We start from the raw sequence: 10,131 nt of genomic DNA, 5'->3' as shown, positions 1-10,131 counted from the left end.
CAGGAATTATGACCCCTGCACACCAGGGTGTAACGCAAAGGGAGAGCAACACAGCAGCAAGGGGAGCAAAGTAACAAAGTCCCCAAGGAATTCTGAAAATAGATTTTGGACTCAGGGGCCAGGGCTTGGCACTACATCAGATCCAAATGGAATACATTCATAAGGGTCAGCAGAAAGACCTCGAACTTTTCACAACAGGCTATTTGCGGGGGGTGGGGGGGTGAAATTGATTTTTTTTTCTTCCTTTTTTTTTCATGTCTATATAAGATAGGTGAAACTACTGAAGAGAAAACAAATGAGACTTATGGTTCCAGGGGGACAGGGCAGAGGATGACGGGGAAAGGGAGGGAGGAGCCAACAAATCCAGGGACAAAGGAACAAGAAAAAAATCGATGGTGAGGAGGGCATAGAATGCCTGGTGGGTTCAATCAAGTGCATTGTAGCTGAGAGGAAGTACAGAGAGCTGAATGAAGGTCGAACATGATAGTGGGATATGAGGAAAGTAAAAGGAAATAGAGGAAAGAACTAGGCGGCAAAAGACATAGAAGTATAAACATCGGCATGTGTATATATGTAAATATATTAATAGATAATGATAGGGATATAGGTTTACATACATACATTTATAGGTTAAGTTTTAAGGTAGCAGATAGACATTGGACTAGTACTCAAGTCCTCCCTTAATGCAAGAACACTGTTCTAATAACCTGGTATTCTGTGATACTCACCTTCCCGACACAATTGCTTAAGACAAATGAGTGCATAATTAAATGTGAAGAAAGTTGATGGTGCCCTGCTACCAAAAGATGTAGCATTTGGGGGTCTTAAGGCTTGAAGGTCAACAAGCGGCCATCTAGCTGAGAAGCAACAAAGCCCACATGGAAGAAGCACAGCAATACTTGTGATCACACAGTGTCAATGGATCAGGCACAGAAGACCCAAAACAAACAACCATTTTGATGCAAACGAGGAGGGGTGGTTGGAATGGAGACCCAAAGCCCATCTGTAGACAATTGGACATGCCCTCACAGAAGAATCACAAGGAAAGAATGAGCCAGACGGTACAGGATAGCACCAAAGAAACACACAACATTCCTCTGGTTCTTTCATGCTTCCCCCCCGCCCCCCCCCCCCCCGACAATCATGACCCCAATTCTACCTTACAAATCCGGATAGACCAGAACAGGCACACTGGTACAGATAAGAGCTCTCAACACACAGAATCCAGGACAGATACAGCCCTGAAGACTAATGAGAGTAGCAAGGATGGTGGGGGTAGGAAGGGGGAACCAATCACAGTGATTGATGTATAACACCAACACCCTCCTAGTGGGATGAACACCAGAAACGGGGGTGAAGGGAGATGGTGGATGATGTAAAATATGAAAATAAAAATAACTATAAACTATCAAGAGGTCACGAAGGAAGGAGGGGAAAAAAGCTAAGATTCAAGTAGAAAATGTTTTGGAAATGATGGCAACAAATGTAAAAATGTGCTTGATACAATTAATGTATAGATAGTTATAAGAGCTGTAAGAGCCCCCAATAAAAATTTTATTAAAATTTTTTTTAAACTGTGCCTAGGAAGTCATAGTATGTGTAAAAAACTTAACCATTAAATATTTTAAGACAAAATATAATTGCATCAATGAGCAGTGATTTGGGTCAGTAAAATGTCAAAAGTCAAATTAGAAGAAAATTCAAGCACTTAAAAATTTTTTGCCTTTGGTCATTTAAAATAATGCCACATACTTTGTCTAACTTTCAAAATGTTTAAGGCATTTTGATAAGTGCCTTTGATGTTTGAGGATGTGTGTGATGGAAGATGAACTAACATAAAGGTCATGTGCCCTCTAGCATCTCAAGTCTTCTCGACTATTTCTACCAGTATTTGCAAGTTCCACCCCTTGTTTTCGTATTATATTATTTGTAGCCTCTCTGAAGTGAATGGAAAAATAAACTGTTTCATTTAAAAAAATTAAACACTTCAGCTTATTTTCCTATTCCCTTAATTTCAAAGCATATATGCATTAGCTGCTATCCAGTCAGTTCCACTGGTAGGAGCCATCCCACAACAGAACAAAGCACTGCCCAGTCTGCGCCGTGCTCACAATTGTTCCTGTGCTTGAGCCCCTTGTTGCAGCCACGATGTCAGTCCATCTTGTTGAGGCCCTTCCTCTTTTTCACTGCCCCTCCTTTACCACGCATGATGTCCTTCTCGGGGACTGCTCCCTCTTAACAATATGTCCACGCTATGTAAGACGAAATCTCACCATCCTTGCCTCCAAAGGGCACTCTGGGCAGTACTTCCCAGACAGATTTGCTGTTTTTTCAGCAGTTCATGGTACTTTGAATATTCTTAACATCATAATTCAAAAGCATCAATTCTTCTTTGGTCTTCCTTATTCAATGTCCAGCTTTCACATGCAGATGAGGCAACTGAAAACACCATGGCATAGGTCAGGCGCATCTCAGTCCTCAAAGTAACATCTTTGCTTTCCATACTCTAAAAGCATCTTATGCAGATTTGCCCAAGGCAACTCATCTTTTGATCTTTTGACTGCTGCTTTTATGAGCAGTGATCATGGATCCCAGCAAGACATCCTTGACAACTTCCATCTTTTCTGTTTATCGCGATGACTTCTATTGGTCCAGTTGCGAGGAGTCTGTTTTCCTTGACATTGAGTTGTAACCCATACCGAAGGCTGCAGTCTGATCCTCATCAGCAAGTGCTTCGGGTCCTCACTTTCAGCAAGCAGCATTATGCCTTCTGCATATCATGGGTTGTTAATAAGCCTTCTTCTAATCCTGATGCCACCTGCATCGTCATATAATCCAGCTTCTGTAATGATTTTCTCAGCATACACATTGAATAGGTATGGTGAGAGAACACAAATCTGACACACCTTTCCTAATTTTCAACCATACAATGTTCTCTCTCATTCTTTTCACACAATTGCCTTTGATCCAAGAAGTGTTCTGGAATTCCCATTCTCCCCAAGATTATCTATAGTGTGTTAGGATCCACACAGTGGAATGTCTTGGCGCAGTCAATAGAACAGAAGTAAACATCCTTCTGGGGTTCTCTGTTTTGAGACAAGATCCATCTGACATCGACAATGATATTCCTTGCTACACATCCTCTTCTGAATCCAACCTGAACCCGCCAATGTACTACTATAAATAGTTATTAGATTATCTTCAGCAAAATTTTGCTTGTATGATAACAATGGTACTGTTCTGTAATTGGAGCATTTTCTTTGGAACGGGTAGAAATGGAGATCTCTTCCAGTCAGTTGGCCAGTGGCTGCCTTCCAGATTTCCTTGCATAGATGAATAAGTGCTTCTAGTGCTTTATCAGAATATAGCTTTATAGCTTACTGAAATCTAGCTAATTACCTCTAATTTAATTCATTCCTGTTAATCAATGAACTACCAAAAAATCCCCAAATCCCACACCTACTTAGATAGCAAGTTGATTCTGACTCATAGTGTCCCCAGATAGTTCCTGAAACTAAATCTTTACAGGAACAGACAGCTGATAACTTTGAACCACTGACCTTGTCATTGTCATTCGAATGCTTACCCAACAGGACTCCTTCAGTGAAGTACATGGAGAAGGAAAACAAAATTTTTAAACCAAAAACACTTCATAACTTATAGACAGATTTTATTGACTGGAGGGATTCCTAAATCTAAAAAAACCATAGGAATACTCTTGTTTTACTAAATTCCATGCTGCCCACTGGAAACAGGAAGTCAATACCTTGGCTCATGCCTTGAGATGCTTATGGCTTAACCAAAGTCTCAGCACCCAGTCCTCAACTGCTCGGTGCTGCTTTTAGAAGAAGCTAGAGTACTTACTTTCTCCAAGTCACAAAGTAGGTTTTTGTCTTTTTAATACCCAGACAAGGTGTGGGAGGGGGATGATATTTGGACACACTGTACCCTGAGATATCTACTGGCCACACAGTGAAGTGAGAAAAATACCTGAGAATAGATGACAGTATTTAATACAATCAGACCATATAGCATGCGCAAGGGGTTGGACTCACTCTAATGTATAACTCAGAAGGGCCCAAGGCAAGGCACTCATTTATTCAGGGATTGGCCATGATCTCGGTGTAGCAAAAAAGAGACAAGATGGGGCCCATGAATAACTAGGAACAAAGAAAAAGACTGGCCTTCTAGATCATTCCCAGTATCAGGCAAGCATGCTGCTAATGTGTTCTGTCGTAACTTGCTTTTTCCCACTTCCCTTCCCGCTTTCACACTGTCTTTCTGCAGCAGTCCTTAAAAGATGCTCACACTGTGTGTCCGGTGCTGCTTCACTCAGTCTCTTGTCAACATGTCAGTCAAGCTTTTCGTCCACTCTGCCAAACCTGCTCTTGGGAAGGTCGCCTATGACCTCTGCGTTACTAAATCCAGAGCACACATTTCAGCCTTCATCTTTACACATCAGCAGCCTTTGATGCGGTTGGTTACCCTCTCCTCAATGCATCCCTCTCAGGCTTGTTTCCTACTTACCTTACAGGTTTCTTCTCTACTTTTCCCCTGCTCTTAACATGGAAATGCTCCAGGGTCCGGTTATTGATCTACTGCCTGCCTGTGGCCTTTTGTACACTCCCTTGGTAATCTTATACCTTGAAATGCTGGCAAACTCCAACTTTCTATCTTTCACATGACTTGAGTACTGACTCAGCCAATACTCTCTGGTATATTCATTATTAATTTCACAGAACTCTGACCACCTTTTCTAAGCCGATGTCACATATTCCATCTCAGTTGCTAGCAGCTGAAATCCTAATTGCTTAGGCCTAAAGCCTTGGAATTATCACTGACTTTAATTTACTTCACAACCCACATCCAATTCATTAAAGAATCCTCCAGGTTTTACATTTAAAATATGAAGGGCCTTCAAAAGGTTTCTAGAAATATCCCATTTTCTTTCCATTTATATGAACTTTTTTCAGCCTCACCCCCCTCCCTCCCCCCTGTAGCTAGACTCTGACCAGTTCTCTTTACCTCCACTGGAACTGGAACCACAGAGTCATTAGCTATCATCATTTCTCACTTAGGACCAGGGGTCCTCAAACTTTTTAAACAGGAGGCCAGTTCATTGTCCCTCAGACCCATTAGTGGGCCGGACTATAGTTTTAAACAAAAACTATGAACAAATTCCTATGCACACTGCACATATCTTATTTTGAAGTGAAAAAAGGGAAAAACACCCGGCGGGCCGGATAAATGTCCTCAGTGAGCCGCATGTGGCCTGTGGGCCAGAGTTTGAGGACCCCTGCCTAGAACACTTAGAATATTTTCTAACTCTGTGTCTAGTTGGTCTATTCAAGTTGCCTCCTTGTCCCAGTCTGTTCTCTGTAATGATTTTTTCAAAATGGTATCACATCATGTCATGCCTTCGTCAGAACTTTCCAATCCCCAATGGTTCCCCATTCCTTAAAGTAGAAGCCAAAATCCTTTCAGTGACCTACAAGAGCTCTCCTGTTATAGCCCCGATGCCTTTCTGCCATTTGCCTGCATTCCCCCTCGCTCACTGTATTTGTGCTGCAAATACAGTGGCCTCTCTGCTGTCCCTCACACAGGTGCTGAGTCACATCATTCCTGTCTCCACAAAGGCCTTTGCACTTGCTGTGCACCCCCCCTACCCCCACCTCTGGGAAGCCCCCCCCCCCCCCCCCCGTAGTTGCATGGCCTATCCAGGCACATTCCTCAAGTCTACAGACAAATTTCATTCACCTTCTCAGTGACGCCTCCCCTGAGTATGACATCCAACTCCCTTCTCCCCTCTATTTTTCCAGAACACAACCCTTCTAACATGCTACAATTTCTAATTTGCTTACTTGCATGATTTCTTTCCATTTATTGTCTTTCTCCCCATTCCAAAATGTAAGCTTTATGAAACAAGGGATTCGTGTCTCCTGTTCTCTGATAACGTGCCAAGCCCTCACAACAACCATGGAGATCACTGTGACTGCTCAGTCAGTAATTGGATACATGAATGTGACCCTGCAGACACAAAGGAAGCCTATAACTTTGAAATTGAAGTACTATAGGAACCAAATGGATTTTTAAAATACCACAGCATTCTGCAGTCCAGATGCAAGGTACGGCTTTGGAATTTAAAAAGCTGTCGAGAGAACAGAATCATTAAATGAGCTAAAAGAAGAACAAGCCGATAAAAGGTTTTCCAGGAAACAAGCTGCAACAGTATTTAAGACGCACTCTCTTCACTGGAGCAGAAATAGTAGAATTGACTGCAGAAGACTAGTGACCTGGAAGGACTCAGAAAGCTGCAACAGAACACAGGGAAAGACCAGACTACAGATGCAGACTGTGATGGTGGATCTAGAAGACAAAGGATAAAAAAAAAATTATGTAGTAATCTTGGAAATAAAGAAAAAAAGTGAAGCATGTAGTAATCAAAAAAAGAAAGAAAATTATTACAACAGACCTTTACAAAGTCCTCTGAAAAAAAAAGTTAGCAGGTACAGGCAGGCATATTAAAGTCATATGGAAAAATCCTGTAAGCAGTGAGGCAGGAAAGTGAGTTATATACCAAGGAAACAAAATTGAGGCTTGCAAAAAAAAAAAAAAGGCCTCTCTCGAAGCCTAGAAAAGGTCAGATTAGCCTTTTGCGTTCTAATATAAAATGGATTTTCCCTTAAAAAAAAGTGAGGCTTATTTCAGTCTTTTCTGGGACACGAAGTTCTAGAACATTAGAACAATATCCTTGTAGTTTTTGAAGTTCAGACAGTGACACAAAAATTTTATACCCAGCTTGTTATCACTTCCATGTGAAAACCACTCACCTGTGCACACATTATTCTTAGAAAGACGCGAGCTCAGAACTTGAGAGCGCTTCAAAAAGTTACTGGAAAAAATTCCATTATCTTTTCATTCCATTTTCCACAAACAGTTTTAAGCCCCTTCATAACATCCTTACTTTGGGTGGGGGTCGGGGAGCAACAGAGTACACTAGAAAACATACAGTGAAGGTAGCTAAAAGAAATAAAAAATTCAGAAATCAGATCATTTCACCCTTTTACTTAACCTTTCTATGGATTCCTATTGCAAATACAATAAAAACCAAATTGTTACCTTACCTGATCCCATCGGTTACTGTCGGATGGCCATAGACACATGATTTATACCTTTGTGATGGTCTGTGTTAGAGGCTTGATGGGACCCAACACCCTCAGAATAACTCAAGGCAGTTTCATGAAGGAGTTAGGAACAAAAGTATGGGTCGTGTGTAAAGAAACTACAAGGCATAGTACAACTTACAGGATGGAGGGAAGCAGTTATCAAGACTTGGAAGGAATCCGTCACGTGGAGAAGGCTATCTTGATTTGTGACCCAGGGACAGAGGCAGCCGAACGTGATCCTGGAGGCTGCCAAGGGAATCATTATCTCATCTTGTTTGTCTTCATCGGGTCTGGCTCTCGGGCTGTCCTTTGTCTGGACTCAACTAGAAGTCAGAGGGCAAGAGAGCCCAGTGATACAGTCCATTCAAGTCACACTTCTGAAAACGGTCCAGGTGTACCCAGTTCCCAACCATGCATCTCTCTGGAGAATTGCCCTCATCCAGTGGGAATATTTATGTGAGACATTATGCTGCACCTCCAGACTCCATGGTTAATTGATAACCAGGATAGAAAAGACTGACCCCTTGCCTCAAGGTAGTCAACCCTGAAGTGATTTATGCTTCAGCAGATGGACACACACCTGGGTGTGTACCTTCGGATCAGACAAAAAATAGACTTGACCTGAGACAACATGCTTGCTTGGCCTTTCCCCCATCCTAGTCCTGTGCCCTTAGGCCCTTAGATACTTTATCCTGAAGAGCACACCCTTAATGAATCCCATGCACCTGAACTCCCCCATAGCAGACTCAGCTGCTAAAGACTCCAACCTCAGACGGTTGGCTCTGGGAGTGGGCCTAAGAAGCCTCTACGGATGGGATTCTAGAGTTGGATCACCCACTAATTAGGATAACGAAGACCTCATCTGTGGTGAGTGGCATGCTGATAACATGCACTAACAGTGTAATTGCTAGTGAATTGGGACAGAATATATGTGGAAGGGGTCATGCAGTAGCTCTGGCATTTGAGAAGAGGATTTAGTAAGGACTTGGGAATGAGGTGGACTTCCGCTGAACACCGGCCATCACAGCTTGGGAGAAAAAAAAAGAGAGTGCCAGGTGATTGATCACAAATTGTTAGAGGAAACCGGCCTCCAACAACCGAAGGGCCAGTAGGTGCGATTGTACCGCGATAATATATAAAGATTACAGGAAAGTCATGGAGGATAGGAAAGATAGGAGAGGGAATAAAATAAAGGAGCCAGACACACTTTTTGGTAGCATGCTCACCCCAGCCCCTCTTGATGTCCCACGGGGAACTGGGACAGAGAGCGAACTTTTTCTATCTTTAGGCGTTTATAGGTAGCCATAAGACATGTATATTGAGTAGTTACATGCATCACAAGGTGGGTGGTAGATACATTAAGGCCCCTGAGCTCACATGGAGGAAACCTAATACCTGCATTGGAGTAAGGAATGAGGGGGGTTGGGTGACACAGCAGGAAGAGAGAAAAGAATGTCTATTTTTTTTTACCATTTTATTGGGGGCTAGGATTTCTGCTTTTATAGGGAGATATAATCAGCCATGTGCTCACTTAAAGGCAGCAACGCTGTTAGGGGGAATCTGGGAATCCTATTTAAGACTGGATAACGTACTTGAGCTTTACCTGTAACTTACCAAGTGGAGGCGTTTCTACCGTGGAATTCTAGCTTTCCAGCTTCCCTCTGTTATAAGTTAGGGAATATAGTCCTCATTACATTTCCCTCAGTGTTAGCTTCCCACCACAAATATGAAGGACAATATGAGATTTCAACTCTCCCTAGAAGGGTGAGTATTTAAAGAGATTTCTTTCCTAAAGACCAGACCCAGAACATAACTAGAGTTGTGAAACTCTAGAGAAGGATACATTCTCAGCCTAAATAATTGTCCTCTTCCAAAGTCAAAGCCCTGGTGGGGAAGGCATATGTAGGAACTGGAGGGTTGGGTTACAAACTCCCTTGAACTCGCAGGGCCTGCAGAACTGGTCCACTCCCTCTGGTAGGAAGACAAAAGCCCCCTTCTACTCCTCATGTCCATTTGCCTGTGTATAGCCTCAGATAAGATGAATGTCTGGCAAGACAATACTTGCTATCTTGGGATCTTTGTCCATCTGCCCCTACCCCCACCCCCACCCCCCATCTCCCTGCCTTGCCTGTAGTCCCAGAGCAGTCTGGAATCAAGCCTCCAAAAGATTTACTGTTTGCACAGGCAATATGTGAAAGCTAGACTCCAGGGCTTTATAAAAGTTATCACCCGATCCTTCACACCAAGCTGTTGCCTTGGGCTGAAGCAGTTTCCCTTTATAAATTAGCCTCTAATACTTACAATAATACATAATATGGAGTCTGTTGGCTCTGATTCTGTGATCAGTAGAGATGAGAAGCTGGTGTTCAGTATCTCCTGAAGAAGCATCATGTTGTTAGGTGTCACCGAGTTGGTTCCAACCCCTAGTGGCTCAACGCACAACAGAAGGAAACACTGCATGGCCCTTCCTGCGCCATCTTTGCCATTGTACCTAGATCTAAGCCCATTGCCGCAGCCTCTGTGTCAAAAATCACCATGAACTCAGAATATAGTGCAATGCCAGTTTAAATGGATCTGAGACCTTTTCATTTGTATGTGGACTCACCAAAATTATGCAATTCACACTTTGAAACTCATAGATGGATAAGCATTTTATTGTTACCAGCAGAGTCAAAATGTGGCACAAATTTTGTTTGACTTATTGATAGGTGTATATTTTTCCAACACTCTCTACTTTTGTCTTAGAGTGAAGAAGGATGGGGAGGAAAAGAGCCTATGGGTCACCCTCTTTCACTCTTCCTTCTCTGTTATCATTTGGCATCTATAACTGGTCAATAGAGGAAAGTAATTAGCATAAGAAGATTGATAGGATTCTTAGTTCTTATTTCTTAGAAAGCTATTCTCATTTTCTGTGTTCAAAGCAAAAGTCTGGTTATAATTCAAAGTGCCGTCTTTGGGGGGCTGT

Source organism: Tenrec ecaudatus, chromosome 1 (genome assembly GCF_050624435.1).
Source record: "Tenrec ecaudatus isolate mTenEca1 chromosome 1, mTenEca1.hap1, whole genome shotgun sequence".
NCBI lineage: Eukaryota > Metazoa > Chordata > Mammalia > Afrosoricida > Tenrecidae > Tenrec > Tenrec ecaudatus.
The sequence above is the reverse complement of the archived record's forward strand: the minus strand, read 5'-3'. Positions refer to the sequence as shown.